An 8,343-nucleotide genomic window follows, 5' to 3' on the forward strand; every position below is an offset into this window, starting at 1 on the left:
CTTTGTTGCAATCAATAACAGCCCTTGAAGTATTCAAAAAGGGTCTACCAAGAGTAATAGACATACTATCATCCTCGGGAATATCAAGAATAACAAAGTCCATTAAAATAGTAACATTTGCAACCACAACAGGCACATCCTCACAAATACCGACAGGTATAGCAATTGATTTCTCAGCCATTTGCAAATATATTTCAGTAGGTGTCAACTTATTCAAATCAAGTCTACGATATAAAGAGAGAGGCATAACACTAACACCGGCTCTGAGATCACATAAAGCAGTTTTAACATAGTTTCTCTTAATGGATCATGGTATAGTTGGTACTCCTGGATCTCCTAGTTTCTTTGGTATTCCACCTTTAAAAGTGTAATTAGCAAGCATGGTGGAAATTTCAGCTTCCGGTATCTTTCTTTTCTTAGTAACAATATCCTTCATGTACTTAGCATAAGGGTTCATTTTAAGCATATCAGTCAAACGCATATGCAAAAAATAGGTCTAATCATTTCAGCAAAGCGCTCAAAATCCTCATCATCCTTTTTCTTGGATGGTTTAGGAGGAAAAGGCATTGGCTTCTGAACCCATGGTTCTCTTTCTTTCCCGTGCTTCCTAGCAACAAAGTCTCTCTTATCATAAAGTTGATTCTTTGATTGTGGGTTGTCAAGATCAACAGCTGGTTCAATCTCTACATCATTGTCATTGCTAGGTTGAGCATCAACATGAACATCATCATTAACATTATCACTAGGTTCATGTTCATTACTAGATTGTGTTTCAGCATTACAAATAGAAATATCCTTGGGATTCTTAGGTGTGTCAACCACAGGTTCACTGGAAGCATGAAAGTCCTATCATTTTTCTTTTTCTTCTTCTTAGAAGAACTAAGTGCATCAACATTAGTTCTCTGATAAGCATGCTCAATTCTCTTAGGGTGGTGCTCAGGATACAAAGGTTCCTGAGTCATTTTACCCCCTCTAGTCATAACTCTAACAACATTATCATTTTTCTTATTATTTAATTCATTGAGCAAATCATTCTGAGCTATAAGCACTTGTTCTACTTGAGTGGTAACCATAGAAGCATGTTTACTAATAAGTTGAAGTTCACCTTTAACTCTAGACATATAAACACTAAAGTGTTCAATCATATAAGCATTACGTTTCAATTGTCTACCAACATAAGCATTGAAGTTTTCTTGTTTAATAATAAAATTATCAAACTCATCTAAGCATTGGCTGGCAGACTTATTATGAGGAATATCACCTTCCTCAAATCTATAGAGAGAATTTACCTTACTACCTGTGTCGGGTTATCAAGACCATGTATTTCTTCAATAGGTGGTAAATTCTTAACATCTTCAGCTTTAATACCTTTTTCTTTCATAGATTTCTTTGCCTCTTGCATATCTTCAGGACTGAGAAATAGAATACCCCCTTTCTTTGGAGTTGTCTTAGGAGTAGATTCAGGAAGTGTCCAGTCATTTTCATTAGTCAACATATTATTCAATAGCAATTCAGCTTGATCAACTGTTCTTTCCCTGAAAACACAACCAGCACAATTATCCAGGTGGTCTCTGGAAGCATCAGTTGGTCCATTATAAAAGATATCAAGAATTTCATTTTTCCTGAGAGGATGATCAGGTAAAGCATTAAGTAATTGGAGAAGCCTCCCCCAGGCAGCTTGTTTCTTATGAGCGGGGAAATATTTAGCAGAGAAGTAATAAATCATATCCTGGGGACTACGCACACAACCAGGATCAAGAGAACTAAACCATGTTTTAGCATCACCCTTTAATGAGAACGGAAATAACTTAAGGATATAATAGTAGTGAGTTTTCTCATCATTAGTGAATAGGGTGGCTATATCATTTAATTTAGTAAGATGTGCCACAACAGTTTCAGATACATAGCCATAGAAAGGATCAGATTCTACCAAATTAATTATCTCAGGATATACAGAGAAATCATAATCCTTATCGGAAATACAAATAGGTGAAGTAGCCAAAGCAGGGTCATATTTCATTCTAGCATTCAAGGATTTTTCTTTCAGCTTAACTAATAATTTCTTAAGATCATATCTAGCATTGCAAGTTAAAAAGTCTCTAGCAATTTCTTCATCCATAACATAACCCTCAGGCACAACAAGCAATTCATATCTAGGGGGAGAATGTTCATCATCACTTTCATCAATATTATTAGTTTCAATAATTTCATTCTCTCTAGCCCTAGCAAGCTGTTCATCAAGAAATTCACCTAGTGGCACAGTATTATCAAACATTGAAGTAGTTTCATCATAAGTATCATGCAAAGCAGAAGTGGCATCATCAATAACATGCGACATATCAGAATGAATAGTAGGAGTAGGGGTCGCAAGTTTACTCAAAACTGAAGGTGAATCAAGTGCAAAGCTAGATGGCAGTTCCTTACCTCCCCTCGTAGTTGAGGGAAAAATCTTGGTTCTCTTATCTTTCAAGTTCTTCATAGTGATCAGCAGATATAAATCCCAAGTGACTCAAAGAATAGAGCTATGCTCCCTGGCAACGGCGCCAGAAAATAGTCTTGATAACCCAGAAGTATAGGGGATCGCAACAGTTTTCGGGGGTACAATATTCAACCCAAATTTATTGATTCGACACAAGGGGAGCCAAAGAATATTCTCAAGTATTAACAGTTGAGTTGTCAATTCAACCGCACCTGAAAGACTTAATATCTATAGCAAAGTATTTACTAGCAAAGTAATATGGAAGTAGTGGCAACGGTGGCAAACATAACAGTAGCAAAATTGAAGTGATTCTAATAGTGGCAACGGTAAAGTAAATAAGCAAAGATCAATATGTGAAAAGCTCGTAGGCATTGGATCAGTGATGGATAATTATGTCGGATGCGATTCCTCATGCAACATTTATAACATAGGGTGACAGAGAACTCGCTCCAGTTCATCAATGTAATGTAGGCATGTATTCCGAATATAGTCATACGTGTTTATGGAAAAGAACATGCATGACATCTTTTGTCCTTCCCTCCCGTGGCAGCGGGGTCCTATTGGAAACTAAGGGATATTAAGGCCTCCTTTTAATAGAGTACCGGACCAAAGCATTAACACTTAGTGAATACATGAACTCCTCAAACTACGGTCATCACCGGTAAGTATCCCGATTATTGTCACTTCGGGGTTAATAGATCATAACACATAATAGGTGACTATTGACTTGCAAGATAGGATCAAGAACTCACATATATTCATGAAAACATAATAGGTTCAGATCTAAAATAATGGCACTCGGGCCCTAGTGACAAGCATTAAGCATAACAAAGTCATAGCAACATCAATCTCAGAACATAATGGATATTAGGGATGAAACCCTAACAAAACTAACTAGATTACATGATAAATCTCATCCAACCCATCACCGTCCAGCAAGCCTACAATGGAATTACTCACGCATGGCGGTGAGCAACATGAAATTGGTGATGGAGGAAGGTTGATGATGACGATGCTGACGGATTCCCCTCTCCGGAGCCCCGAACAGTCTCCAGACCAGCCCTCCCGAGAGAGATTAGGGCTTGGCAGTGGCTTCGTATCGTAAAACGTGATGAATCCTTCTCTCTGGGTTTTTCTCCCCGAACGTGAATATATAGAGTTGGAATTGAGGTCGGTGGAGCACCAGCGGGCCCATGAGGCAGGGGGCGTGCCCAGGGGTGGTAGGCGTGCCCCCACCCTCATGGACAGGGTGTGGGCCCCCTGGCCTTGATTCTTTCACCAGTATTTTTTATATATTCGAAAAATATTCTCCGTTGATTTTCAGGTCATTCCGAGAACTTTTATTTCTGCACAAAAATGACATGATGGCAATTCTGCTAAAAACAGCATCAGTCCGGGTTAGTTCCATTCAAATCATGCAAGTTAGGGTCGAAAACATGGGCAAAAGTGTTTGGAAAAGTAGATATGATGGAGACGTATCATATGTCAACCTAGAGCCACCTAACATATGCTCTGTTTTTTATATTACTATGTTCTCTTTTTCAACATTTTTAGTTTTCTTTCATGTCTAAAAAATCCCTAGTTTTGAAGGGAGCCAGTTGCCATTGCCAACTAACCTACGAAATTAATTAAGTGTTGTTGATGTTGTTGAGCACAAGTGCATTGCTTTTTTTCTCAGTTTTCTTTCATGTCTAAAAACATGGCTTTGTTCCAACTATTGCCAACTAACCTACCAAATTAATTAATTGTAGTTGATTATCTTCTGCTGCTTATCAGAGATGGGGGGAGGCCGCCACCATAGGCTACGCTCTGCCACACCTGAGTACGAGTTGGAAGGTTTCGAGTTCTTCACGATCATACTTGAGAATTCCTCCAAGAGGAAGGTATATAAAAGGAGAGATCTCCCCTTCACCCATCTCTTTATCATAACCCTGCTGTTTGCTACATCACTCCTTGGCCCACTTTGCAGAGGCGGCCTGACACTTTTATGGAGATGTGGACGGCCATTGGCCAAAGAATGTGAAGCTACGACATGCCGTCAACGCACTTCGTAGGCTTTGGGACGTGGAGGTTGTGATCAAGAACGACCACATGTACCTGTGTCATGGCTGGGAGCAGTTCGTCCGTGCCTACGACCTGAGGTGCGGGTACTTCCTTGTCTTCAGGTACGAGGGCGACGCTATGCTCACCGTGAAGGTGTTCAACATGACTATGTGTCGCATGCGCTACCAGGACGACGATGATGCCAATACGCTCTGCCTCTTCTTCCTCTCCATTTGGCTTTGTCTCACACTGATTGTTAAAAAACTTTGTTGCATTTGGTCAGGCATCGTAGCAGCGGCAGCGACTCTAGCTATAGCAAAAGCAGCAGCGAGTCTGGCTACAGCGAATGCAACAACGAGGATGATCCGGAATGGAGTGGGGAAGAAGAGGAGCAGAGTGGAGATGAGGAGGTGCAGCCTATTCTGTCTGACAATGACCTCACGATGGTGGTGGCTGACGATGGACAAGCGTTGCTGGTGGCTGACGATGGGCAAGAGATGGTGGTGGCTGAGAGATGACCTAGCGATGGTGTTGCCTGAAGATGGCCTCGCGATGGTGGTTGTGCCTGACAATGACCTCGCGATGGTGCTGGCGCCAGCGATCCCACAGCCGGGCGACATGACCATGCCAATTGTGGTAGAAGAGTACATCACACTGCCTCGCCGCTCTAAGCGCATCAAGATGATGAACGAGAAGGAGAAGAAGGAGTGAACTATGTCAGGTATGTCAGATCTCCAAAATGATATATACTTAGCTTTGTTTCCTCCGAAATGACCTAAGTTAGCTCTAATATGCTAAGTTATCTCTAATATGCTTAGTTACCTAGGTTTGCTCAATAAAGACCTATACTTAGCTTACTTCTCTCAAAAATGGCATAATTATTGAAGTTAGCTCCAAAATGACCCATTTTACCTAGGTTAGCTCTAATATGATCCATTTTACCTAGGTTAGCTCCAAAATGACCAAGTTTACCTAGGTTAGCTCCAAAATGATCCATTTTACCAACGTTAGCTCAAAAATGGCATAATTACTTATGTTAGCACAAAAATGACCTATACTTACCTTATTTTCCTCCAAATTGACACAATTAGCTTAGTTAGCTAAAAATGGCATAATTACTGTGTAAGCTCTAAAATGACACAAATAAGCAATAAGAAGAAGAAAAACAAGGAAGAGGAGAAAAAGAAAGAATAGAAGAAGAAAGAGAAGAAAAATAAAGAAGAATGAGAAGGAAAAGGAAAAGGGTAAAAACCTTCTTCTTCTTCTAGTCTTCTTATTCTTATTCTTATTCTTCTTCTCCAAAATGACCTAAGTTAGCTCTAATATGCTTAGTTACCTAGGTTAGCTCAATAATGACCTATACTTAATTAGTTGCTTTATATCAAAAATGGCATAATATGCTTAGTTCACTCCAAAATGGCATAATTAGCTAGGTTAGCTCCATTTTACCTAAGTATGCTTACTTCTTTTTCTTCTTCTTCTTCTTCATTTTCTCTTTCTTATTCTTCTTCTAGTCTTCTTCTTCTAACTTTCTTGTTTCCCATTTCCAGATTTCATTTACTTCACGGAAGCTTGCATGGATGGAGTACTTCTTTTCCCTTTCTACTTTTCTTTTGTATAGATGAACAATGTGGAACTTGTTATATGGATGGATAGATAGGTGTTGGATGAACAATGTGAAACTATTGTAATATGTATGGATGGAACTATGTGTTGGTTATGTATGTATGATGCAACTTGTTTGTTGGATATGTCATATGTCTGCTGTGAAATTTGCGTGTTGAAATTGAATTAATTTAAGAAAAAACAGAAAAAACAGGGGTTATACATGCTCTTTGCCGTCAGCTAGCAGACGGCAAAGCTGCCACGTGGCAGCTACCTGTGCAACCTGGGGGCACTGGCTGGCCTATTTGGTTACTTTGTCGTCTGCTCGCGGACGACAAAGACCATTGCACCTTTGCCGTCAGCCAGCAGGTAGAAAAGCGCACCGTTAACCCCCTAACGGGCCTAACCTGCCACGTGTGCCGTCCAGGCTCTTTGCCGTCTGCTGGCGCACGGCAAAGACTGTTTCATCTTTGCCGTTCTCTAGTAGACGGCAAAGAGCCCTTCGCCGTAGCCTATTCAACCGAACCTGTTGCCGTCTGCTAGGGGACGGCAAAGGCCTTTGCTGTCCGCCAGGCATGCCTTTGCCGTCAGCCATGGCAGATGGCAAAGTGCCTGATTCCTGTAGTGTATCTTGGAAATCTTTTGTAATTGTGAGCACTCATTAAAATATGACTTGCTAAAAAGTTGATGTTAGACAAGGAAGACAACATAATAGGTTATGTTTTCTTGTATCCGAATAGAAGTTATATTGTCATGGATCATCCAACATGTTGAGCCTGCCTTTCCCTCCCATGCTAGCCAAATTACTTGCACCAAGTAGAGATACTACTTGTCCTTCCAAACATCCCTTAAACCATGTTATGATAAATTGCAATTGCTTCAATGACTCAGATCATAGTTTGTTAGTTTTTAATGAATTAAGTTTCTAATTCATACTTTACTTTGTGAATGAATTGTTACTTTAGCATAAGAAATTACATGACAATATATGTTGTTGTCATAAGATGATCATGATGCCCTCATGTTCGTATTTTATTTTATCGACGCCTCTATCTCTAAAGTTGTGGACATATTTTTCGATATCGGCTTTCGCTTGAGGACAAGCGTGTTCTAAGCTTGGGGGAGTTGATACATCCATTTTGCATCATGCTTTTATATCAATATTAATTGCATTATGAGATGTTATTACACATTATATCACAATACTTATGCCTTTTCTCTTTTATTTTATAAGGTTTACATGAAGAGGGAGAATGTCGACAACTAGAATTCTCGACTAGAAAAGGTGCAAATATTAGAGACCTATTCTGCACAACTCCAAAAGTCATGAAACTTCACGGAGCTTGTTTTTGGAATATAAAAAAATATTGGGCGAAGAAAGTACCAGAGGGCATGCCCTACCCCATGGGTGCCCCCCGTCCTTGTGTGCCCCCTGGCAGGTCTCCGATGCCCATCTTTGGCTATATGGTGTGTTTTGACCTGGAAAAAATCAAAATGCAACTTTTGGGGCGAAGCACCGCCGTCTCGAGGCGGAACCTAGGCAGAACCAAACTAGGGCTCCGGCGGAGCTGTTCTGCCGGGGAAACATCCCTCCGGGAAGGGGAAATCAAAGCCATCGTCATCACCAACGATCCTCTCATCGAGAGGGGGTCAATCTCCATCAACATCTTCACCACCACCATCTCCTTTCAAACCCTAGTTCCTCTTGTATTCGATATTGGTCCCAAAACCTCAGATTGGTATCTGTGGGTTGCTAGTAGTGTTTATACGGTGGAAGATTATATTTTCAGATCCTTAATGATAATTAATACTCCTTTGATCTTGATCATAAATATGTTTTGTGAGTATTTATGTTTGTTCCTGAGGACATGGGAGAAGTCTTGTTATAAGCAATCATTTGAATTTGGTATTCGTTTCATATTTTGATGAGATGTATGTTGTCTCTCCTCCAGTGGTGCTAAGTGAACGTCAACTACATGAAACTTCACCATTATTTGGGCCTGATACGTCTCCAATGTATCTACAATCTATGAAGTATGCATGCCATGTTTACAACAATTTTACATGCCCCCCACATTGTACATGTAACTGTTTGAGTTTTTCTTTAATATATGTGCACTAGGATCCTTTCCTACTGTTCAACTTTCAAAAAATCAATTTTACATGGTTTTTGTATGATTTGCATGGAACTAACCCGGACTGACGCTGTTTTCAGC

Source organism: Triticum urartu, chromosome 7 (genome assembly GCF_003073215.2).
Source record: "Triticum urartu cultivar G1812 chromosome 7, Tu2.1, whole genome shotgun sequence".
Taxonomy (NCBI): Eukaryota; Viridiplantae; Streptophyta; class Magnoliopsida; order Poales; family Poaceae; genus Triticum; species Triticum urartu.